Below are 25027 nucleotides of genomic sequence, written 5' to 3'. Positions count from 1 at the left end.
GATCTCTCAACCAGAATGACTATAATCTGTTTCTACATTATTGAGAAGCACAGAAAAAGAACTGTGGGTGTGGCAGTGTACGAGGCAGCGCAGAGCTTCATCAGTTTGCTTTTAGGAGGAGAAGTTGCTGGAAGTTTGTTTCTACTGGTGAATATACCAAGTCACCTTATATCAGGTTAATTTTTTGTTTGCGAAAGTCACTGAAATGGAGTCTTTTAATTGTATGGATGCAACGCAAGTTCCACCCAGTGTTCTGAGAGAAGTGTGTATTTGGACTTTTCTAGCTTGTCGTGGAAACTTAAATTTTTTAATAGGCAAATGGGGTGTTGTATGTCTCTTTCTGCACCTTTGGAATATGATGAGGAAGGAGTGCAAGTATTTGCATAAGAGTCATGGAGTCTGAAGGCTGAAATTATCTGGGAGGAGACTCGTTCGGGTCTCAGCACATGTTCCATTGCTGGAACACCTCTTGTCCCAGCCTCACTGGTAGAGATGGACCCCTGGCCTATCCTGGTTAGAGCAAATTATTTTCGGTGTTTTCTGGTTATTGAGATAGAGCAGTGATTGGCAAACTATGCCCAGGGACTGGCTACTTGTTTTTGTAAATAAAGTTTCGTTGGAACACAGCTATGCCCAATCACTTAAGTATTGTCTACAGTGGCTTTTGCACTGCAGTGTCAGAGCTGAGTAGTTGCAATAGAGATCATATGGCACCACGCACCTCAAATATTTACTATCTGGTCCTTAAGAGAAAGTTTGCTGGATCCTGGGAGAAAAAGGATTTCACTGTGTTAATAATTTGCATACCTACAATTACAAGATGTATTGATTAATTGTATCAGGAGAGCCCGCCTGGAACAGAAGGTGCAAGTGGCTATTCTTCCTGGTCATGCAAGCCATCTTCCGCGTCAGCCAAACCTTGAATTAGGTGGGGATGGAATAGGATCACCATCCTACACCTTTCAGGTTTTTGATGATGACCTTTAACTCTGTGATTTCCCCCCAGTGGGGGAGTATTCCTCCTGGTTTGCTATTTGGGCAGAGAGAGGGCGTTCTAAGGACTTTGATTTGCCTCTTCCTAGTATAACAGTCGCTACTCCAGGACAAGAGGCCATTACAAGGATTCTGCCAACTGACATGTATATTACAGATGTACTCTCATAGCTGGCGACATAACCGCAGGATGTGTTTCAGGTCTCAATGAGTCCACGATAGGGAAGAGCTGGGACAGAAGCTCAACTTGCTTTCCCACCCCGGTAAGCCCTACTCTGACAATAGCCTTCTGGGTCTCCAGGAATTAGTTTAGGCTTTATCCAATATCCAATAACCCCAAAAATGTTTGAGTATTTTCCTTTCCACAATCTGCTCGCCCTGATAAACATCTGCTGCTTCGTTTGGCGAGGTCTAGGAGGGAGAGTCACAGTACAAACAGGCACTCAACAATCTCTATGTCCACAGACTCAAGGCTGAAAATTGGATGGGGCTCTTGTATTAATCATGTTTTTTATTTTCTGTATTTTATGATGTTTTGAGATCTTAAAAATCTTCCTGACTGGAGACTGCCCTTCCCAGGGCTAGGCAATAGTTCAAAAGAGCAAAGGGCTCAGCAGGAGCGCATCTTTCATAGGCGAACCAACCAATCCCAAGTCCATACCCCTCCCACTCCCCTTATCTAATCCCACACCCAACCACTATTTCTCCTGCCCTAAATCACCCCAGGGCCAGTTACCAGACAACTAGGGATGGACCACCTCTACAGCCCAGAGCCTGCCTGCATTACACCCACTGGCCAGTCTGAGCTGTTCACCCGCCCTGCCTTGCCTTTCCCCCAGAACCCCAGGAAAGGCTGTGGCCTCGGATTTCCCCTCACCCCTGCGTCTGCCTCCTGACCAAAAACCTCATGCTTCCCCTAGGCCCTGCACGCTCCCTTCTCTCAGGAATTTAAATAATAAAAATATTTCAAGGGCATTGGCTTCTCTGTGTCATCCCTCAGTCAGTTTACAAATTAAGACCCATGCACAAAACAGTGCTGTGCGTCTAACCTACTGGCTCGAATCAGGCCTCTGTTGACCAAGGTTACAAGTTATACACATCAAATAATATTTTAATGCGCTCCCCATCCATTTCTATCCTACTGCCCTTGATCAACTGACCTTCATCGAAGATCCTGTGGATCAGGAAACTCTGGCTCAGGCGCCCGCTCTGTTGTCTACTGTAGTACCTACATAACCGCTTTCTGATTTCCACATTCAGAGTAGGCAACACGTTCACACTTCGACATCTTGCACTAAATCCTCAGTCTATGGAGGACAGGCACTATAGGACTTTAGAAAAGTGTTGATGTTTCTCTTACCAGGGTGTTTATCAATGGGACATAGTATATGCAGATTAAACATGATAAATCCACTCTAACATTCTCATGGTCAAAGAGTTGGGATTTCTTCCTCTATATAATAGCAAGAGAATCCTGGCATCTCCACTTCATTTAGCCTGGCTGCCCCTTAATCCAGATTTCAGACACTAAAACAAACAACCGATCGAAACCACTCCCCACCGCTTGAGCGAGTACATTAAATCCAGAATACCTGCTAAGAGCACCCATGTTAATAAGTTTAACTGTATTTAATATTTATTATTTCTTCCTTTATCTAACTACCTGAGAAGGCACTCCCATGCCAACTGTCAGCCTTTAGAAGATCTGTGACTTGCCAAGGTCTTTCAGTAGTCTTCCCAGAAATGACTTGATTCACAACTGTTTCTCAACCACGTGCCATTGGCTGCAAGAGTCCAGGCCTTAATACTTAGTTGGATTTTCACAATCTTCAGCACCCACCAGCGCATATAAAAAATTCCAGACTTCTTTGTTTCAGATACCTCTGAAAGCCAGTTGCTTGCAGCCATTCCTGGTATCAGTCTAGGAATCATTCAGGGTTCTCATGTGAAAGCAACAGTACCAACTCTGATAAAGGTAGAAAAAATTATTAAAAGATATTGCATATCTCTTAGAATTTTTAGGAAGGCTGGAGAGAACAAGTTTAGGGATATGCAATCAGGAACAATGTCTTAGATCATGTAGCAGAACTGCGGGTGAGGATGCCCTGGGCCACAGCCACCAGGCATTAAATGCTACACCATGCCCACAGAGATCTCCAGGCTGGATCCTGGATGCTGCCCTGAGCGCCACAGCTTCTGCTGCTCCAGATGCTCTTCTCGAAAACTTCACTCCCCTTGAGGAGAACCCTCACCACTTTTGCAGGTCTCCCACAGATGCCTCTAATTTTTGGATCCCAAATTGTATCCCCTTGAGTTTGCTGCAAGAAAATCTTAAAAACTTGAAAACAGTTTCTATAAAAGGAAGTGGTATCCACTTCTCCCCCCGGATTGTAAAGTGAAGGAATTCCCAAAAACATAGGGAGGGAGTTCAGAGGCTGAGTCACCCAAAAAGCGTGACCCCTGCCCACTGCAGGACGTTTTGTCCAGAATCTAGCACAGTGCTGTGTCACAGGTGCCTGATAAGTGCTCAGAGAGGAGGCTATGCATTCTCCTCGAAGACTGGGAGAACGCACTCCATTTCTTTCTTTCTATTCTACTTTTGCATGGCCACATACATTTTTTCCTCTGTGCAGCATGGGCTGCACTTCATCTGTACCTTATGTAGAATCTTGATTTTTTTTTTTCAGTATGAGTTTTTAATTCCCAGAGTGTTATAATTGCAAGAGACTTGAGAGATTGGCAAGACCCACCTTCCGTTAATGTGATCTTCTAAAGAGTCCCTGATAGATGATTAAATGGTGTCAGCCAGAATAGCTAATTTGACAAAAACTTTAACTGTTTTAAAGCAACCCAACGTACCTCCTGTATATTTCTTAATTGGTACTCCGTTCTTTCTCATGCTGAATTGAAATTCAATTTGCTGTATAACTTCCACCTGTATGCTAATTATGCTCTTTAAGGTAACAAAACAAATTTACTTCCTCTTTTACAAATCATCACTTCCAACATAGGAAGACAGCTTTGGTTTCCCCTGCTCTTCACCCGGCTTAACAGCTTTACTTTGCTTGCACCCCGCCTCACGCAACAAGCTTCCAAACTTCCGTCCCTCTGGTCATCTTCCATTGAATTCCACCAGACTGTCAATACCTCATAAAGTGGTTTGGACCTATGTTGGAGAGCAACACTAAAAACTGTTTTTAATATATTCCTCTCCCATGTTTATGGGACTTTGGTCAATCCTGAATTTCTGCTGCACTGAAAGCACTGGATATTGTGCGCTATGCTTTAAGATGAAACAAAGAACTCTCACGCAGTCCTGGACGTTCCTTTGTCTCTCCAGGTGCTTTCTGTTGGCTTGTTTGTTTTGTGCCTCACCATATGCTCCAGGAACGGTGGCTTCTTGAGGAAATCAAATCCTATATTTCTTTTCCTGAGGTAATCTCATAGCTTGAGAGCTAAATTAGGAGACCCCTGGGGAACCTTTGTCATGGCTTCTCGGTCAGTGTCTGCAATGCGCAGGGCATTTAATACACCAAAGGAAGTGAAAGGAGAAAGAAAAAAATACAGAGTTTTGTGGATGGAAAGCACTAAGAGAAAAGATATTCTGTTTATTTTTGTTTTGTGGTGGTGTTTTTTTAGTGATTCTTGGTTTCCAAAGTTAGAGAAACAATGAAATTTTAACATCTGCTAATTTGCTGAAGTGAGGGAAGAAATATGAGTAGCAATTGGAAGAGAAGATAAATGTTTATTATAGAAAAATCTATTAAATTTATAATTGACTTCAGTGAATCCACACGTACAAAAGACTTAACTCCTGTTGAAGATAAATATATCAGAAATGAGTGGATCTCTTCAGGGGATCGGAGTAAGTTGCCAAACTAAACGGGACATTGAAGATCTACCTCCCACGCTGGTTTAGCTTCCCAGTAAGGAGTCGTTTGCGTTTTATTTATAATCGGTGATGTTGCTCTAAAACTTATGACTCAAAGTCAGTCCCTAAAATTTCTTGGGTAACTTTACTTTTGCTTCTGAAATATATAGCAAACACATAGTATTTACCATGAGTCAGATATTATTCTAAGTAGACATAATATTTATAAACTTATATACATGTGCGTGTAAACTCGTTTAACCCGAGACACAGAGAAGTAAAATGACTTGCCCAAAGTCACAGAGCCAGGGACTGGTGGTGACAGAGTTTGAACCCCAGATGGCTAACCCCAGAATCCATGTTCTTAACCATTCTGCTATCCTGTGTCTCAGGTGGTGGAACAGATCTTAATCTATTTCACTCAGTTGTAAAGGAGAAATGGTGTGCGGACCAACTTTTCAGCCCCTGAGAAAATGGCCTGGAAGTACGCCCTTTGTAAAAAATAAAAAGAGTATATAATAAGGTGGGGATTTTTACGGTGCTACCTGAATTACGTGTGTCATTTTCCTTTGCCACGCCGAATATCCAGGAGAGAAAGTAAAGGCTCATCTTACACTGCATTCAGGCTCTCTTGGGGCTGAGAACATCTTCACAATTTTCAGGTTGACAGTTAATGACTTCGAGTTTTTCGGACTTGAGACATATGTCACCTCAGAGCATCTCACTTAGCCATAAAAATTGATAGTAGTTGGTTCATGTTGTAAGTTAAATAACAATTTATCAATCCATAGAACTAATTTAAGGTATCTGTCAGAGATAAAGCCACATATATGTGCCCTGATTTGTCCCAGTAGCCAGACCAAAAGGGCACCATGTTGCCGCCATAAAATATATTTTATCTTCCTGCCTGTGATGCAAAATGCATCCCGCTTCCACTGATAGCCCAGAAAGCAACGTGCTCTGCTTTCTGTCTTAAATACCAACAAAGCCGTGGAAAAGAGCAGTACCAGTTAAATTCCATCTGGAAAAGAATGGGTGAAATAAATAGTGAGCTTTTGAAGCTTACTTATGGGTTTTTCTTTGTCCACAAGAATTATTTTACAATAAGACACAGAGGAAGACTACAGCTTCAAGTTTAAACCAACAAAATCTCTTTCACTGGCATCTTTGTGGGAACGCGGAAGATGGACTAGAGAGACACACATGCCCAGTGTGCCCTGCAGGCAGTTCCATGTGCATCTCTAGCTTGTTCGTGTGCTCGCTGACTCATTCAGGAAACTTCACGCCACGTCTCTGCTCCTGGTCTCTCACCTCGTTGTTTTACTAAGGTCACGTTGCTCATCTCTGCTGTGTCCACAATTTCCATTTTTTATAGTGTAGGAAACTAAAAGTATCTCCTTTCACAGGCTTAGGATTTTTGTAAGCAATTGACTGATACTTGAATTCCATCTTCTCCTTGTCTGCTGCACACTGATTTAGTTTATTGGCATAAGACTGACTTGTAGTAATTTTGAGAGCTCTATTTCTGGAGAACCCTGCTCCAATCTGATCAATTTATACATAATAATACCATTAGATTTTTACAAATTGTTGCATACTTCTGGCTGATGCTATTGACCTACCACATTGACGCTATCAATACACCTTTCAGTAAATACCAGAATAGCTGACAATCTTAAACATGTTAATCTAGAGTGTTTTCACGTTAAAGTATTAGAAGTTGTTGGTGTCATGTGATAATGTAATTAAAAACAATCTATGTTCCCATAGATGTTTCAGGCAGACGGAAAAGAAAAATGCAAGTCATTGTCTAAAATCTTAAATTACATTTTTGGCATTAGAGGAGAGATGTAATTAACTTTTGTCTTCAAGAAGTTTAATTTTTGTCAGCCCCTGGTGAGTTGAGAAGTGCTTGAGAGAAGAGACGGATACAGGACGTAGCTCCAGAATAAATAAAGGAAGAAATCTTTCTTGAAAATTCTCAACAGAATTGACCGACTACAAAACAAGAGGTCAGGAAGCTTCAAGGAGAGGACATGTCACCGTGCCGACCTAAAAAGACCTTCCCATTGCCTGTTAGGCAAGATATTGGGCTAAATCGGCTACCTATGGATGATGAGCCGAAAGAAATGACCAGCCACTCTTCCCTTTGAGTCAGTGAACCTCTCTGAGGCCAGGAAAGGAAGAAAGTCAGAGCTTACAGCGTGCTTTCCCAGACCTGCTGTCGGTGTCGCAATCCAATGTACACATCAGGACAGATGCGGAGAGGGCTGATGGCCACTCTGAGTTTATTATAACCAGCGTATCAATATATACATAGCTTACAGCTGTTAAACATACACAGGTGTTCTGGATGAAGTAATTAGCGAATGCCAAGAATTCTTAGTGATTTCTCAAGGAGCCCTCCCTTGGCCTCTGTTTTGATGTCATCATGTTATTGCTGTGCTCCTATATTTTTATCTCGGAGCAGGCAATGTCTCTTAGGCAACGGTCCCTCCTGCTCCCGATATCGATATCGTTTCTCCATCTGTGCCCCCGGGCGGCCGCCGCCTAGCTTAGGTTGCCCCCCAGGGGGTCTTATCCGTCATTAGCTAACCGGCCTTCTCACTTCCGGGTCATAGTTTGTTGGCAAGCTTTTTCCAGCGATTATTAACCCTTCCTGTGTCAGGGGCGGCTACATCTGCCTCACGGCCCAGCGTGGCACGAGGGACAGTAGACGGGCTTAACATCCAGGCACCACCACTGAGCCTGGTGAGGCCACGGTGGGCTCCAAGGGAGAATTTACTCATCATTACAAGAGCACAAGAGTATCTTCAACGCATGGGCGCTTTGAATATAAAATAGACAAAATCTGTAAAATCCTCATCAAGCAGTTCTGGTTTCTGGTTCCGTATGTAAGGAATATGGAATTTGCCACTCCATCCTAGTGAATAAAAAAATGAAAAATCAACAACTCTTCCTAGATCCATAAAAGAAGTGAGGGGGCCAGCCCAGAGGCTTAGTGATTAAGTTTAGCGAACTCTACTTTGGCGGCTCAGATTTTGTTCCTGGGCACAGACCTACACCATTCATCTATCAGTGGCCATGCTTTGATGGTGGCTCACATACAAAATAGAAGAAGACTGGCAACAAATGTTAGCTCAGGTGACTCTTCCTTAGCAAAAAAGAGGAAGATTGGCAACAGATGTTAGCTCAGGGCAAATCTTCCTTAGCAAAAAAAAAAAAAAAAATGAGGTTATAGGGCAACCCACTGCTCCCCAAACTGGAGTGATTGACAGGTGAACACAGAAAATCACAACTTATTGGAACAGAAACTCACAAACTAAAATGTCCAAAGGAACCAGTGCCAGAGTAGAAAACCAGAACTGTAATTGATGGATTGCTGGAGGCTCTGTGTGGACAAGTTGGAGAGAAGAAAACTCCAGGAGGACCCTGTAACTTTTGTAAGTGTTACCTTCTTGAGCTCTATCAGTTCTCACAGTAAATATCAGAGAAAAATTCCCTTGTGCTTCTGGCAGGGGGAGAGGAAAAGGAACCATTTTGAAATACAGCTAGAGGCTCTTCTTAACAAGGCCTGCCCTCAGGGAAACTAGTTCACCAGGGCCTAACCTGCAGGGGTATTATAGGAGCCTGACTGACACGGGGAGGGGAAATAACTAACTGTAGCCCACTCTAGTCATCCTGTTCCATCTAAGGGGGAGAAAAAATCGGGAAAGGCCTGTGAAGTTCACAGCCCAGAGGCACGGACTCAGTAAAGACTGAGACTGGATCATGGGGCTATGGAACACTTGCCCTCCCCACACCTCACTGCCACACCACTAAAAGCCTATTTACAGCAGTTCCTTTTACCCAGTGCCTCATGTCTGGCTACCAAGAAAAAATTACAAGGCATATCAAAAGGCAAAAAACATAGCTGAAGAGAACAGAACAAGCGTTGGAACCAGACATGGCAGGGATGTTAGAATAACCAGACCTAATTTAAAACAACTATGATTAATTTGCCAAGGGAGGTAATGGATAAAGTAGATGACATGTAAGAACAGATGGGCAGCGTAAGCAGAGAGATGGAAATCCTAAGAAAGAACCAAAAAGAAATGCTAGAGATCAAAAACACTGTAAGAAAGGCAAAGAATCCTTTTGATGGGCTCATTAGTAGACCGGACACTGCAGAGGGAAGAATCTCTAAGCTAGAGGACAGATCAATGGAAACCTCCAATACTGAAAAACAAAGAGAACAGAGACTGAAAAAAACAGAGCAGAATAGCCAAGGACTGTGAGATAAGTACGAAATGTACCACACACACATAATGGGAATCCTAGAAGAAGAAGAAGAAGAAAGAGAATAAGGAACAGGAGTAGTATCTGAAACAATGATGACTAAGAATTTCCCCAAATTAATGTCAGACACCAAAGCATGAACCCAGGAAGCTTAGAAAACATCAAGCAGGATAAATGTGAAAAAAAACCCTATTCCAGGTATAGCATATTCAAACTACAGAAAAATCAAAGATAAAGAAAAATCCTGAAAGAAGCCAGAGGAAAAAATTCCTTACATATAGAGGAACAAGAATAAAAATCACATCTGACTTCTCCTCAGAAACCATGCAATCAAGAAGAGAGTGGAATGAAATATTTAAAGTGTTGAGAGAAAAAACTACCAACCTAGAATTCTGTACCCTGTGAAATTCTCCTTCAAAGTGAAGGGGAAATAAAGAGCTTCTCAGGCAAACAAAATTTAGGGAATTTATAGCCAGTAGACCAGCCTTATAGGAAGTGTTAAAAGAAGTTCTTTAGAGCAAAGGGAACTAATGTAGCTCATAAACTCAAGTCTGCATAAAGAAAGGAAGAGCATCGAAGGAGGATGAAGGGAAGGTAAAATACAAACTTTTTTATTTTTCTTATTCTTAATTGACCTAAGAGATAACAGTTTGTTCAAAATAGTAGTAGCAACAACGTACTCAATTACGTATGCTTATGTATATATCATAACGCTAGTGGTATAGCGTTACTTGAAAGAGGACTTAAGCTAGTTGTAAATGTATATTGCAGCTAGGAAATCTATTCTAGGGAAACAACTAAAAAAGCTGAAAAAAAAGTATAACTGATATGCTAAGAAAGGAGAGAAAATGGAATCATATAAAATGTTCAGTTAAAACCACAAAACACAGAAGACAAAAACAGGAACAAAGAGGGCCAACCCTGGTGGTCCAGTGGTTAAATTTGGTGCTCTCTGCTTCAGTGGCCTGGGTTCAATTCCCGGGTGTGGACCTACACTGCACATCTGTCAGTGGCCATGCTGTGGCAGCGGCTGACAGACAAAAAGAGGAACATTGGCGTGGATGTTGGCTAGGGCAAATGTTCCTCAGCAAAATAAAAGAAAAGGAACAAAGAGCAAAGGCAACAAATAAAAAACAGTAACAAATATGGTAGATACTAATCCAACTATATCAACAATTTCTTTGAATGTCAATGGTCTAAACACACCAATTAAAAAGACTGAGACTGTCAGAGTAGATCAAAAAACAAGACCTGATTATTTTTTGTGTATAAGAAACCCACTTGAAATATAAAGGTTATTATACAGATTAAATTATACAGATTTAAGATTAATTATAATTATTAGTTATAATTAATTATAATTATATATAAGATTAATTATACAGATTAAAAGGAAAGGGATGGAGGGGCCGGCCCCATGGCCGAGTGGTTAAGTTCACACGCTCCACTTCCACAGCCCAGGGTCTTGCCAGTTTGGATCCTGGGCACAGACCTAGCACTGCTCATTAAGCCATGCTGCGGTGGCATCTCACATAGCAGAGCCAGAAGGACCTACAACTAGAATACACAACTATGTACTGGGGGGCTTTGGGGAGAAGAAGAAGGAGGGAAAAAAAAAAAGATTGGCAACAAATGTTGGCTCAAGTACCAATCTTTAAAAAAAGAAAGGAAAGTGATGGAGAAAGATAAACCATGCTAACACTCATTGAAAGAAAGCAGAAGTAGCTGTATGAATTTCAGACAAAGCAGGCTTCAAAGCAAGGAAAGTTGTCAGGGATGAAGAAGAGTATTACGTAATTATAAACAGGACAGTTCTCCAAGAAAATATCACAATCCAGTACGTGTATGCACCTAACAACGGAGCATCAAAATACATGAGGCAAAAAGTGATAGAACTCTGAGGAGAAATAGAGGAAGCCACTACTACAGTTGGAGATGTCAACACTCCTCTCTCAGACTGGACAGATCCAGCAGGCAGAAAGTCAGTAAAGACACAGCTGAACTCAACGACATCCTCAATCAACTGGAATAATGGACACTGACAGAAGACTCCAGCGACAGCGGCAGACACACGTCTTCCTAAGCTCACAGGGAACGTTCACCAAGACAGACCACGTTCTGGGCCGTAAAAGGCTTATCACAGTGGCTGTAGGTATGAAACAAAAGGCTGTTGTTGCTATTGTCTTCATTATAATTTTTAGTAAAAGGTGTGAAAATAAAACATTTAAACTAATCATTCTGGGTGGAACTACATTCTAGAACGTTGGAAGACAAGCAGAGTGAGACCAGAGACAAGCCCAGTCTATCCTGCTACTACACGTGGAACGAGTGGCTCACACCTGGTTGTTAAATGAGCAAGTGCTGTCTGTGTACCAAGCAAGTTCTGGTGGTTGACAGGTGAGTGTTCCTAGGCAGGCGGAATGGAACAGAAAGAACCTCCCGCAGCAAAGCAAGGAGCTCTAAGTTTGGCTTCTACATGGGCCCGAGCCCTTTTAACTCAATTTTAAGAAAATTTAAAATGTGAGCCTGCAGCAAGGGCTCCCCACCCCGCCAGCAGCCTTGCAGAGGCTCTCTGCTGAAGACAGGTGCACTCAGGGCTTGCTTCCATCCGCCTCGCTTCGGTGCCCACAGGCCAGCATCTGTGCCCTCTTGGTGTCATGCATGCTGTATGCCCTGAGGCCTTCTCCTGCCGCCACCACGCCCTCTAAGTCCTCTCTCAGGGTGGCAGTTCTTGTTTTCATAAGGGCTGTGGTTACAGAATTTGCATGGGTTTTTAGTGGCCTGGACCTAATCCTAATTTCTCCGTACACCCTGATCTGTTCAATGCAGTTTTGAAATATGCTCTTTTTTCCAGAAATGCATACATGGTTTTGCAGCAGAAGTATCTACAACTGATTTCCAGCGGAAGGATTTTCACTGCATGAACAGCACTATTTACAAGAAAAGGATGAGTCCCAAACATTCATTTCTAAACAAAACATTTACCTATAGATACTATGTATTGGGTTCCCACTAAGATCAAAGCTCAGCGTTACTGCTAGAAGGAATCAAGAGTGTGAGGTATCATCAGTACCCTCCAGGACCTGACAAACCACCAGCGGAGGCTTACAGAGAACTTGTGCTGGGAAAATGGGTGATAGAACGCATTTTATGCTCAGCGACAACTTGGTGGCACAAATAATTAGTGCTCTGGGTGCTCAAAGGAAGAGAGAGGGTGCTCTCTGGGATGCATGGCTAGGACCATCTTTGGAATAAAAATGCACTTTACCTGGATGATTCATTCATTCAACCAAACTATTTATTGAGCAACTTCTATGTGCTAGGCTGTCATAGGTGCTGGGGACATAGGGATGAACAAGTCGAATACTGGTCTTTGCACTCCTGGAGCTAGCCAGGAAGGCAACCCTTAAATAAATAAGTACAAGAATTATTTCATTGTTAGTTTGCTAAGGGCTCCAAAGAACAAATCTCAAAGTTAGAGGGAACTTCCTTAGAGGGTGAAAAGAGAAGTCCTTCCTAGTTCAGGGATTTGGTTAAACAGTTTCCCTTTTACTTCGATTGTCATAACCACAGACGCAGGTGACACCCTCCTCATGCCTTTCAGTTATGCAAAAGCCAGGGAGCCCTTGGTCACTTCCAAGAAGACCCCATGGTACTACACCATTCTGCACCCATTCCTCTTGAGCTCTAGTTACAAACTCTTTTATGAAGAGTCCTCCTTACCAAGAAGAGCCAGAACTACAGTCCGCCTTCTTCTCCTTCCGTCATAATGTACACGAGCAGTTGTGCTGACACGCTATCAGAGCATCTGCCTTTACCATTACATAGAGTTGCCTCTTCTTTGCGAAAGGCGAAAGTGCTGCCTCGTGCCTGGGCTCTCACACTCAGACCTTGAGAAGCCTGGGGAAACAGCTCCCATCCCACTGGCTTTGTGGGGGAGAGTTACTTAGGAAAGAGCCTGGACATCTGGGCTAGAGGAACCCAAAGGTGTACCTGGGGGACAGAGGTTGGGATGATTCGTTGATATGCTAATTTGGGTTTGTCCTTGCAGTGTCTGCTCACTCACACCCCATCTCCCACCTCCAGTTCCAAGCAGGTAGCTGGACTTTTGTGTTCTTGGAATTGAGATACCTTTGTATTGCTGGGCAGACAAAAAGAAGCTTCTGGAAGGCAGCCTCTTCTTCCTTCTTTTAGGAAAGCCTGAGTCTTTGAGGAGATTGATGTGGGCGGTTCAAAAGGGATGGTGGTAGGCGGTCCAAAGGGAATTGGGGAGAAAACGCTTCTGCAGGAAAAGAAGGGCAGCAGAGAAGAAATGAGATGGCCCTGAGTTTGCTAAAATGGTTGGCAGGCAGCTGAGTTTCCATCCACAGCTGGCTTCCTCTCGTGCCTTGAGAGGCAGTTGAGGGAAGGACGCACCTAAGAAGTCCAGGCATAGGCAAAATTTTTCCCAACCCCAAGCGTACCTCAGAATTAGCTGACCCCCTGGGAGCCAGACCCTCACATGTGGGCTCGGACTCCAAGCATGAGAGAGACATCTGGACCATCGCTTCCACATCAGACCTACCCTATCTCAACAAGGACCTTTACATGGCTCTAAGAGGGGGAAAAGAATGCTAACAATGCCTGAGGCTCAACTTTGCACCAGCCCAGTGGATTGTGGGTGTGAAGTCAGACGTGATTTGATTTCAGGTAAGTAAAGTTTCATGACGGGCATTTCACGCATCACTGCTTTTGCAGCCTCTGATTCATACCTGCTGTACTCCATCTTTTTTTCCACTCTTTACTTTGTAGAACTAAATAATTAATTGCCTTGATAGCCTATCAATATGTCTTTCTTTAATTGTTAAACATGTGTTAATAATTCAAAAATCTACTGGGGACCTCCCAACACTCCTGTGAGTTTTGCAGGCCTCAGAGCTCTCCAAGGAAGGTCTGTCACTCAGGAGTCCAGAGTCTAAAAGCTTTCTAGTTCTTTCCTCTCTCTAGAAGCCATGCTGCTTGCCAATAAGGTCTTGGGGTTAAATGGAAGACAGAGTTCAAGGATTTGGAAGCTCTGATTCAATTATAGTAAATGAGTGTAAGAGAATCAGATAAGTCACTGTTGAGTGCATTCATCCGGACCTCAGGGACATCTTTTATTTATTTATTTTTTTAAGCTGGAGAACTCTATCATTTCAGAAATCTCACTCCTGGGACTTGGGGTTGCACTAAACCCTTTTACTCAATTTAACCCCCATTTCAAGCAGAAATAGGTGAGAATGAATGGTTAATGTGGTTAAGTGTAGGCTTCCAATGGACTAGCTGTCTGTTTTCTTCACCCGTCTTTCCCCACATCATTCTCTGCTCTTGAGGCAGTGAGACAGAGCTGTGGTAGCTGAGCTAGGAAGCTGAGCAGCCCTTCCTTCTGCTATGAATGCCTTTTAGATGTCCCAACAGTGGATGGTCTGGGGTGAAACGCTACCCACTTCAGTACGGATTCTTCTGATAGAAGTCATTCTGGCTACTGTCGGATGCATAGATCATACAGTTTTAAAGATGTAAAGTACCTTTAAAGATAATAAAATAAAACTTCACCTTACAAATAGAGAAATTAAGGACAAGAATCTTGTCCAAGGTCAACTAGGTTAGTTAAGGAGAAAACTGGGGTGTGGACATGAGTCTCAATCTGGTGCTCTCTCCGTATCACTGGCCCTTCAGTTCGTCACAAATAATTCTGCTTTATTTCTACCCTGTTCCCTGAATCTCAGAGCCTCGCTTTTTTTGCTTGCATCTAATTTTCTCTGTGGCATTTTGGGAGCCCTCCAGTACTGCGCATCAGCAAGAAGATTATTTTAAGCTGAAAAATCTTGGTATTCTACAAGCTCTGAATATCATTAATTTCCATATGTTCTGAGGGCTATTAAATGTTCTGCATGTGTTTTTGTCCCTGCTCTCATTTCCTTCTTGTGTTCTCTGCTGACGGGTCGGGATCCCCCAGCCAGGTAAAAAGTTCTGTTGCTTTTAGTGCTCCTCTGTTCTTAAATGATATTTGGCATTTGACATCTGTGTCCTATGTCTGCTGCATAAATGGCTCTGAGCCAGACCCGATTTGCTGCTTTCATCAAACTATTTGTCAGCCTTTGAAGTTGGGACATGAAGTATTACTCATTTGTGATATCATTGAACCAGGCAGAATTTTAGAAATTAAATTAATTCATGATAAAGGACATTTTTGTCAAATGCTAAAGAGGACCAAAATTAGTTATGGCACTGACTGCTGAAATGAAATGATACCTAATTCTGAGGGTCTGTCCAAAAGCTTGGCTCTCATCTCCCAAGTGATTGGAGCACCGGCGCTCAGCATTATCACGCATCAGGAGTGATCTCCTGGGTACAGAGCACCACGCTCTTAGCAGGATGCAAAAGACGTCAAGCAGGCCTAGAGCTTTCCCTGAAAATAATCAGAGACTTTTAGGGACACATGTAGGCACTAAAGGGGACACCAGTTCTTATTCCAAGGACCTCTGTGGGTGAGCCAAGAGGGGCAATTTCATGAATCTCTAATTGAAATCACTACCTCAAAGACATAGCTGCACTCCCATGTTCATTGCAGCATTATTCACAATAGCCAAGACATGGAAACTGTTTAAGAATCCATCAATAGATGAATGGAGAAGCAAAATGTGGCATATATATTCAAAGGAATATTATTCACCCATAAAAATGAAGAAATATTGCCATTTGGGGCAACATGGACGGACTTGAGGGCATTATGCTGAGTGAAATAAGTCAGAGAGAGAAAAGACAAATAGTGCATGATTTTACTTATATGTGGACTCTAAAATGCCAGACTCATAGAAACAGATAGAGAGTGATGGTCGCCAGAGGCCAGAGGGCGTAGGAGAAATGGGGTGACTTCAGTCCAAGGGTAAACTTCCAGTTATAAGATAAATAAGTTCAGCATGGTGACTACAGTTAACAATACTGTATTACATACTTGAAAGATCCTAAGAAGATAGATCTTAGCTGTTCTCACCACCAAAAAAAAGGTAACGATGTGAGGTGATGGAGGTGTTAACTAACCTTATTGTGGTCATCATTTCACAATATATAAGTGTGTCAAATTATCCTGCTGTACATCTTAAGCTTACACAATGTTATATGTCAATTTATTTTAATGAAGCTGAAAAATAATTTTAAGAAGGAAAAAGAAAATCCTTATAAAGCCTGTACCATATAACCAAGTATCCATGTCGCCATGGCAAGATGCCCTTGCAGAGAAAGCATGTGGTGAACTCTGTAAGATCCTGGGATGCAAACTACCTTGGCACAAGACAAAGTGGGCCAATGGTCATGCTTCCTGCAGAAGAGCTCAAGTCCATGTTTCTGGCGTGGACACAGTGCAGTTCAGGTGAAGTAAAGCTGAAAAGCTAACAAGTGTCTTCATTCTCCTATACAAACCAATCAACTTTTTTCACTCTATGAGAAACCGACACATTAAGACATATTTCTACAACTTAAAAAATTTTACCAGGGGCCAGCCCCATGGCCTAGTGGTTAAGTTCAGCATGCTCCACTTTGGCAACCTGGGTTCAGTTCCCTGGCATGGACTTACACCACTCGTCAGTGGCCATGTTGTGGCCGCAACCCACATACAAAACAGAGGAAGATTGACACAGATGTTAGCTCATGGCAAATCTTCCTCGGCAAAAAGAAAAATCACCATTAAAATTGTTCATTAGTTTGGGGTTTGCCTGGTGGTGCAGCAGTTAAGTTCGTGTGCTCCACTTCGGAGGCCTGGGGTTAGCCAGTTCCGATCCCAGGCATGGACTTATGCACCACTTGTCAAGCTGTGCTGTGGCAGGTGTCCCACATATAAAATAGAGGAACATAGGCACAGATGTTAGCTCAGGGCTAATCTTCCTCAGAAAAAGAAAAAAAAAAATGTTCGTTAGTTAGTCCTTACCTGTGTATAAAGATACATGTAATCAATTTCAGTTAAGAGTTAGTGATCTAAGGAGAAAACTCACCTCCTGGTGAATTCGTATGTATCCCTTTATCATCAGGTAATTAAAGTTTAGTCCCTCGCTACATTTTTTAATTCTGATTGCCTAGGAACCCACTACTAAAATTAGTGTTATAGTAAAAATAGCTATTATTATCCTAGTTTTATCATTTCATGTATTACATAAGTTTTCATTTTTTTATCCTTGTTATATGAGTCTAATTACTTTTCTTTCTTTTACTGTAAGTCATCTCAAAGACACTTTAGAAATAATGCATACATTAAAACAGAATAATGACAATCTAGGGAGACACATTGACCGCAATGTACTTCCCAACTCTGTTGTCGATGCAAATCATAATCAGCTTCCATACACCTGTGCCCATGAAACAAGTCAACCTGCCAGGGGCTAGCTGGATGATTGCTGCAGATTCCTGCCCAGCCAGCAAGGAAAACGAGTGAGAAGGAAGGGTGAGCAAGACACAGATTTCCACCCAAGTCAATGTGGTCGTTGAAGTAGAAAGGCAACAGTCAGGGTTGGATAGGAACCACCTTGTCTGCATAGAAGGACTTCAGATTCACCAATTTTAGAAACATTTCAAGAGCTGAAGTGGAGGGAGTTGGGTGTATCACACTGCCCACAACGTGGAATGTATCCAAAAGAGAGATATTCACAGACTCAAAAGGGAAAGACAAGACGTTTGCCTCCACCTCAACTACGATCCTATCACAGACAGGATTTCTGCTTGGAATGGTCTGAAATTTTTAGAGCTCCGATTCCTTCCTTTCTTCTTTCCTTCCTTGCTTGTTTTCTTTCCTTCCTTCCTTCCTTCCTTCCTTCCTTTCCTGTTCCTTCTCTTCCTTTTCTGGGACACGGCCAAATATCAGTGAGAATAAGCTGTGGGTGGTCTATATGAGAGCCTGGCAGTCATGCAGGGTTCCAGACAGGCTGGCTAGCTTATTATCCCAGCATCAGGCACAAAGTCAGTGCTCCAGAGGGTGTGTAGAATTGAATTGAACCTTTTCCAAGAAACCATAGAGATTATTGAACCCAAGTAACAAGGAAATCCACGAAACACTTGACAACATACCCATTCATTTGAAAATGTCAACCAAATGAGGAGAAAAAGTCAAGAATAAACCTTCCATATCTAGGCCTTTCAGATGTGAGTGCTCCACAAATGTTCGCTCATAAAGATAACCTTGGATTAGAAGGGTGAAAATCAAATAGAAAATTAAACTCAGTTAACAGAGAAGATCTTTTTTTCAAGCACAGATCAGATGCATTGCCTCATCTGGATTCAGATGTGTGTATATTTCAGGTTAGCCAATATAAGGTGGCATAGGGAGATCCAGAAAGCAATTGCATCCTCAGGCTAAAAGTGTAAAATGTAACCACAGTCTTGGTTAACCTGAGTAAGGGGTTTTTATCCCTTAAATGACACCCTTTGAATGGGTCTATCATTCTTTAAACAAGTTAGTTCCGGTCTTCCCCCTACTCTGGTGCTCTGTGCAGTCAGTGACACAGATGGCATTACTTTTTAGGAAGAGGACTGCCTCCAATATTAGTCTCCAAGCTACAAATGTGATTTAAAACCTCTCAAGTAGCACTTTATCCGTGGCAAGATGCATTGCCTATCCCCTGAGAAGTCGTGAGTGCAGTCTCCCTTTAAGGGCACTTAAAGTGGACTGAAATTGAATAATCTTTGCAATTTACTATGGCTATTTCCCTCTGGTACAGAATAAAGTTGGAGATGCAGACAGCTCAGAGAATCAGAGCGAGCCAAAGGATTTGGGGTTTGGAGAAGAGCCACCATTATTTCCACTCCTTATAACCACCCACCTTCAAACCACAAATGAAGGAAAAGTAGCCATGCCCACAATGGTTTGAATGATTTCTCTGAATGTGACGCATTTAGATGAAACATATGGAAACTCATTTTGGCAAAAATGAGCTAGGGGTGTAGGGGGGCAGGAAGAAACAAAATAATCCATTTGACTAGATTGCATCAAAATCAAGGTTTTCTCAGGATGCCTCTTCAGCATTACTTATATCCTCAATGAATTATTCCACATTTATAAAAACAGCTTATGCTCCATATAGAGACTTTAAAAATTGTTATGCTTCTTTTCGTTTGGATTCAAAAGAGACAGAAGGAAATCTCTAGGCCAAAAATATGATTATGGTTCTAGAATTTGGAGTACTGAATTTCTTCACTGGGCTCACTACTCTAATCAAATTAATAGGGATCTACCCAATCTCCACATCCACCTCGATGGAGGTGCACCCTGTGTTACACAAGCTGTGCTCCCCAAGGTCTTTACCACTTGGCCCATTTGCTTCATTCAAAAATTTCTTACCAACGTGTAAACTAATCATGATGATAGCCACTGGCCCAAATTTTTTGAAATGGATACAGTCATTCTTATCCTCAACATGATACTGTCAAAATGTGTGTGAGAGAATAGTTATTCACACACAGTACTGCACAGGGTGCTGTGTCAATAAAATTATACAATTTTAGTCTAGTCCATGCTAATTTTTAGGAGCAGCATATAGTTTCTGGTGAACACTGATAGAGATACCGACCAAGTTAGAAGTATTCCACCAAAGCATCTCAGTGCACATCAAGAAAGGGGTTCAGCCTTTTAGAGCAAACGCTGTCGGTGCCCCTCCCATGTCCCTTAGACCCTGCCATCTCTTTGTTCTTTGGAAGTCCACCAATGATTATCTGCATCTCTGGGCTTGAGAGCTTGTTCCAGAGCCGCAGAAGGCTCTGTCCACATGCTCAGGCCTGGAGTGCTGGGGAATTAGTGCATCGCGGGAGCAGCCTTCAACCAAGGACCCACGGGAGTTGGAGAATAGATACCTCAGCTCCTTCAACTCTCCAGTGGTATAATTCGGAAGCATGTGCTTTCCAGTTTCCCAAGAGGATTAAACTCCAGTTGCTCACCTTGGTAGCTAGCTTACTAATTCCCCTTGATTGACTGCCTTCCCACCCCTGTATCACTTTCCAAGTGCATGCCAATGATTCCTGTACATCCCAAAGAAACTCATTGCACTTGAATCTTTGCTTCAGGTCAGCTTCTGGAAGAAACCTAAATTAGGACAGGGTGAGTCTTTCCTGTAGATGTGGCAGGAAATGCATCAGTGAGAGTCTGCATCCAGACAGAATAAAGAAAGGAAAATAGTCATCTCTTCTGTGACCAAACCTGAGAAGATTCACGGATGTGCTGGGGTGGCAGACATGGCAGGTCACCTATCCCACAGCAATTGCTCCTCCTTTCGGAGTCAATAGAATTCAATTTGGTTTGGCCACAACAAGCTCAGGGTAGCTAAGCCCCTCTTTCCGCCCCTGAGGATGAGCCCAGCTCAGTGCGTCAAGCATGACCATCTCGTTCCAATTTGCTAACCTTTAGGGGAGGGCCCTTGACTGAGTGCCGGTCGCCGAGACACGAGCAGAAATGCGCTGAGGAGCTCTTCTTCTCCTGGATAAGCAGCACACTGGGAAGGTGAAGGCTTCTTTTTCGGCCCTCATCTCCCTTCTCATTTGGGACACCAGTGGGTGATGCTTGGAATCGCCCTAGTCATCTTAGAACCAGGAAGGCAAGCTTGTTGAGTTGTTAAGTCAACCCTTGAACCTCCTACCTCCGGACTTCATTTCATGTGAGATAAATATTAGTCAAGGTCTTTGTTATCTACACCCAATTTTTCCTGATTGATACCGATGCAGTTCTAGAAGCCAGCTTGATGAAGAGGGATGGTTTGCAGGGACAAGGCTCAAATATGACAGTGGACAGAGAAAGTCCCATATTATGCTTTTCCTGTGTATGTTTTCATAGTTTCCTTCAAACTTTTAAAGTGAAATATTCCATTTCTCTCCTGGGATGCTCCCATATAAACCCTCCCTGTACAGGGTCAAACTGCTTAACACAACTTGGGACCTTAGGCCTGCTGTCACCTCTGCCTGAATTGCTCTCCCCACAGGTCCTCTTGGCACCCTCCCTCACTTCCTTCAGGCCTCTGCTCAGTTATCACCTCCTCAGTGACAATCCCCTATGAAATGGCACCACCCTTGCTCTCATCATCTCCTCTCAAGGAAAGAATGGACGAGGAAGAATGGGATTCAGCCCTTGAAGCAAGAAGGTTATCTCCACCACTGTAATTGGTGCATTAAAGTTTCTGATGTGGTCCAGAGTGGCCACCTTATTAAGAGCTGATGCTCCAGGTTCGTGGACCCTCAAAGAGGCCGGCTGGGTTAAGGGGGGGCCAGGAAGTCTATTTCCTGTATTTTCAAGCATGAGCCACGCAGAGTCATTGTGTCCTTATTTTCAGTCCCCCTAGTCACCTACCTCCAGTAATCCAGTAGGTATCATGAAGAAATCATCCTTTTGGCTGATCAAATTTCTTGGCCAGAGCTTTTCTGCCTTCTTTTGCTTTGAGGAGCTATAGAACGCTTGGGATATATGTCTCAACTGCTGCATTTTAAAATTGTTACCAAGTCACTTCTTTTCCCTGAGGAGGAGGAAGAGGAGGAGGAAGAATAGCTCTGGGCCAATATATCTAACTCTCTCCTCAAACCTCTACCTGGATGACACAAAGCCCCGCAAGCTCCACATGACTGTGGTAGACATATGCTAGTCTTAAAAGCTAGTCACATGCCCCCTCTCCTTGGCTTTCCTCTACCTGTAGAGGCTAGAAAGCTAAAATGCTGGATTTCCAAGCCTCCGTTTAGCTATGGATGACCACAAAACTTAGTTCAGGCCAATATGATGTAAGTAAAGTTCCTGGGGAGAGTACCCTTCCCAGATAAAAGGGAAAATCTCTGCTAAGATAAAGCTCTTCATCTCTTGGCCCTTCATCAAATTTTCTACTTGGAATACAGGTACAAGGGCAGGGTCACAGCAGCCATATTGAACCATAAGGACATAAGCAAAAGGGTGAAGGGCTACACATCAAGGTAGCTAGACCAGAAAGCTGAAAAGAGCCTATGCCATCCCTATATTATTGGGCTGCCTTACAAGGCCTAGACTGCATAACCTTGAACTTCTTGTCTTGTGAATCACACACATCCCTAACTGTTTCAGCCACACCAGTAGGGCTTTCTGTTCTTTGCAGTTGATCACTAAAATGAAGACAGAGACTGAACTCATGAAACCACCCCTCACCTGGCCCCTCTTGCAGTGTCCTTGTCACAGTAAATGACACCTCCATCCTTCTGAGCATATAGACCAGAAGTTGTCCTTGACACTGTTCCCTCCTTTATGTCCATTTCCAAGCCACCATTGCCTAAATGCCCAACCACTAGTCACCACCTTAACTCCTAGTTCCAGATACCACTGTCTCTCATCAGAGTGACTGGGACAGGCTCTTGTCTCCATATCTAAGTGAGGTCCTCACTACATCCAGTTCCCTTTTCAAAATGCAAATCTAATCATTTACATACACACACACACACACACAGATACATTCTTGCTTAAAAGCCTTCGGTGGCTCTCCACATGTCCTCTGACCATGCTCTAAATATTTAACATGGCCTAAAAGGCCCTTTGGGGTTATCCTCAGCCTTTCTCTCCAGTCACAGCTTGTACTAGCCTTCCGCTGAGTTTCAGCTGCCCTGCTCTTCGTTTCTGAGATAGCACGCTATTCCCCACGAGGTCTTTGCATGAACTCTTTCCTCTGGCTGGAAAGCTCTTCTTTGCCCCTACCCTTTGCTATTTGACTCCTGGTGAGTTCCTCTTCTTCATTCGGAACACAGCCCTGGCTTCTCAGCCTCAGAGGACTCTTCCCGACTCAGCTCAGGAGTGGAGTTGCTTTGTTTAACACTGCCACGGAACAGCCTGCCCTTTTTCAGAATCTCTAGTTGTCAGTATGTAACTATCCCTCAGTGGGATTAGTGGTTTAATAGTAAGTCCTTGAGAGCAGCATCTCTGTCTGATTTTTTATTTTGTCTTTGCACACCATTCTCCATGCCTAACCTGATGCCTAGTTTGGCGTAGGTGCTTAAGAAATATTTGTTGAACAAGGATTGAATGGAAGAAAGGCAAATGGCCCATTCAGTTAACTATATAATTGACTATTAACATTATATAATTTTTTAAATAAAACTAAATAATAATATAATTGAAATAATAGCAAAAAGACATTGCACTTTACTGAGCCATGAATATTTGATGAATCACCAAACTTTTCCACCTTGTTAATGGTGTCTACTTCAGGCCCCACCTCCTCTGAGGCATGGATGGACGGGGGGAGGCGGTGGCAGGGAGTGGGCACATGCTCTGGAGAGCTGAGGCGGAGCTGTGATGATGGAAGCCCTGACTAGGGCTTAGTCCAGATGTGCAGCCTGAGTTGAGATCATGATTGAATTGGAAAGAGAAACCGTGGGAGAGGCACTTCTCCTTTATCTCAAATGAGCTTCCATTTGAAATATTCCTGTTCAGAGACGCACTGCCATCATGCTGACTGACAAAGAGGCTGCATGGGAACTTGCCCTCACAATTCAGACCGCCCTCACCAGATGATTTAGAAAAATGGGAAATGGGAAAATTAAAAAGAATTGGCAGGAAAGCTGTATTGATCTAAAAGGTCTCGGTTTTTAAAAGGTCAAGTTTTTCCTCAAGAAGAAGGTGCTCTTCCTTTCTCAAGGGTTCTTTCAGTCATTGGGTCACCGGGATTTCAACGTTCCCACCTTCACAGCCAAATCACGCAATACAGCCAAAGGAAGCAGGGTGTGGGGAGAGAGGCTGTGTTTTGTGGAAGTGAGAGAATAAACAGGTGTTTGTGAGCTGGGGATATCTTACAGCCTAGAATCTGGCAAAAATCCTTCTCTAGTGACCTATAAGGGTGATCAGAATGGAGTGGAGAGAAACAGGGTGAATAACATGTAACGTCTCCCTCCATCTCCACCCAAACTCGCTGAACTCCATTTTATTCTTTTCCTTGTAAGAGCAAATGTTAGGGGTCAGAAGCCATGGATTCAGGCCTCCAACCTGCCACATACGAGTCTGTGATGCAGACTCGGCATTTAACCTCTCTGATTCATAATGTTTTCATTGGCAAATTGTAGACGGAACCCAACCGGTAAATAAAGATGGAACCCAATGCAGAATTGAGCTAAGAATCGATGAGATCATGTATGTGAAAGTCATTTATGCATTGCAAAGCTTATATCCACAGTAGCTAATTTAACCGGACTGCCCATTCCCCAGACCCTCTTTACTGTAGTTAGAGCCCACGGAGTTATGTGTTTATTCACATAATTATATGAATTATATGGAGATAATTCTTCCAAGGGCCACAGCCTGAGCACTGCCAGCTTTTCTGAAACTCCATACCCTCTCCGTTGGCTCCCTGCTCCTTCATATGACATTGCCTCAAGCTCCTTGTGGAACTGTCTTTTCCTGACCCTGTTCAATGGTATTTTGGGGAACAAGAAAATCTCAGACTACGCCCAGAAGTAAATTACAGGTTCTACTGACAGGCACTAGCTGCTTATAATATGACTTCCAGGAGCTTTCACACAAGGCTACGTGTGACTGGGAGAGATGTATTACTGGCCTTCTTTGAGCAGGGTGTCAGGGCATCTTGTGTACAAATCTGTGTTTGAGGAACCCCCTCCCAGTGGAGGATGTGGCCCCTGCAGCTGTGATATAACACCCGTGTGGTGATGGAACCCCGTGCACCTGGAACCAGCCCGAAATCCTCACCACCGACAACCTGGTAACTCACGGATGGTGTTGAAAGTGACCACATTTGCCCACAAGGTGATTAAAAAAACTGTAGGGCCCTGACCCAACAGTGCTGAGTGAGTGCGTGCATGTGTGATGTGTCAGAATACTTGCGGTTTGTCAAAAAATTTTATTGACATTAGCTGTCTTTTGCAAAGCGTTCAGCTTGC

Source organism: Equus caballus, chromosome 23 (assembly GCF_041296265.1).
Source record: "Equus caballus isolate H_3958 breed thoroughbred chromosome 23, TB-T2T, whole genome shotgun sequence".
Taxonomy (NCBI): Eukaryota; Metazoa; Chordata; class Mammalia; order Perissodactyla; family Equidae; genus Equus; species Equus caballus.
Note: the sequence above shows the minus strand (reverse complement) of the source record.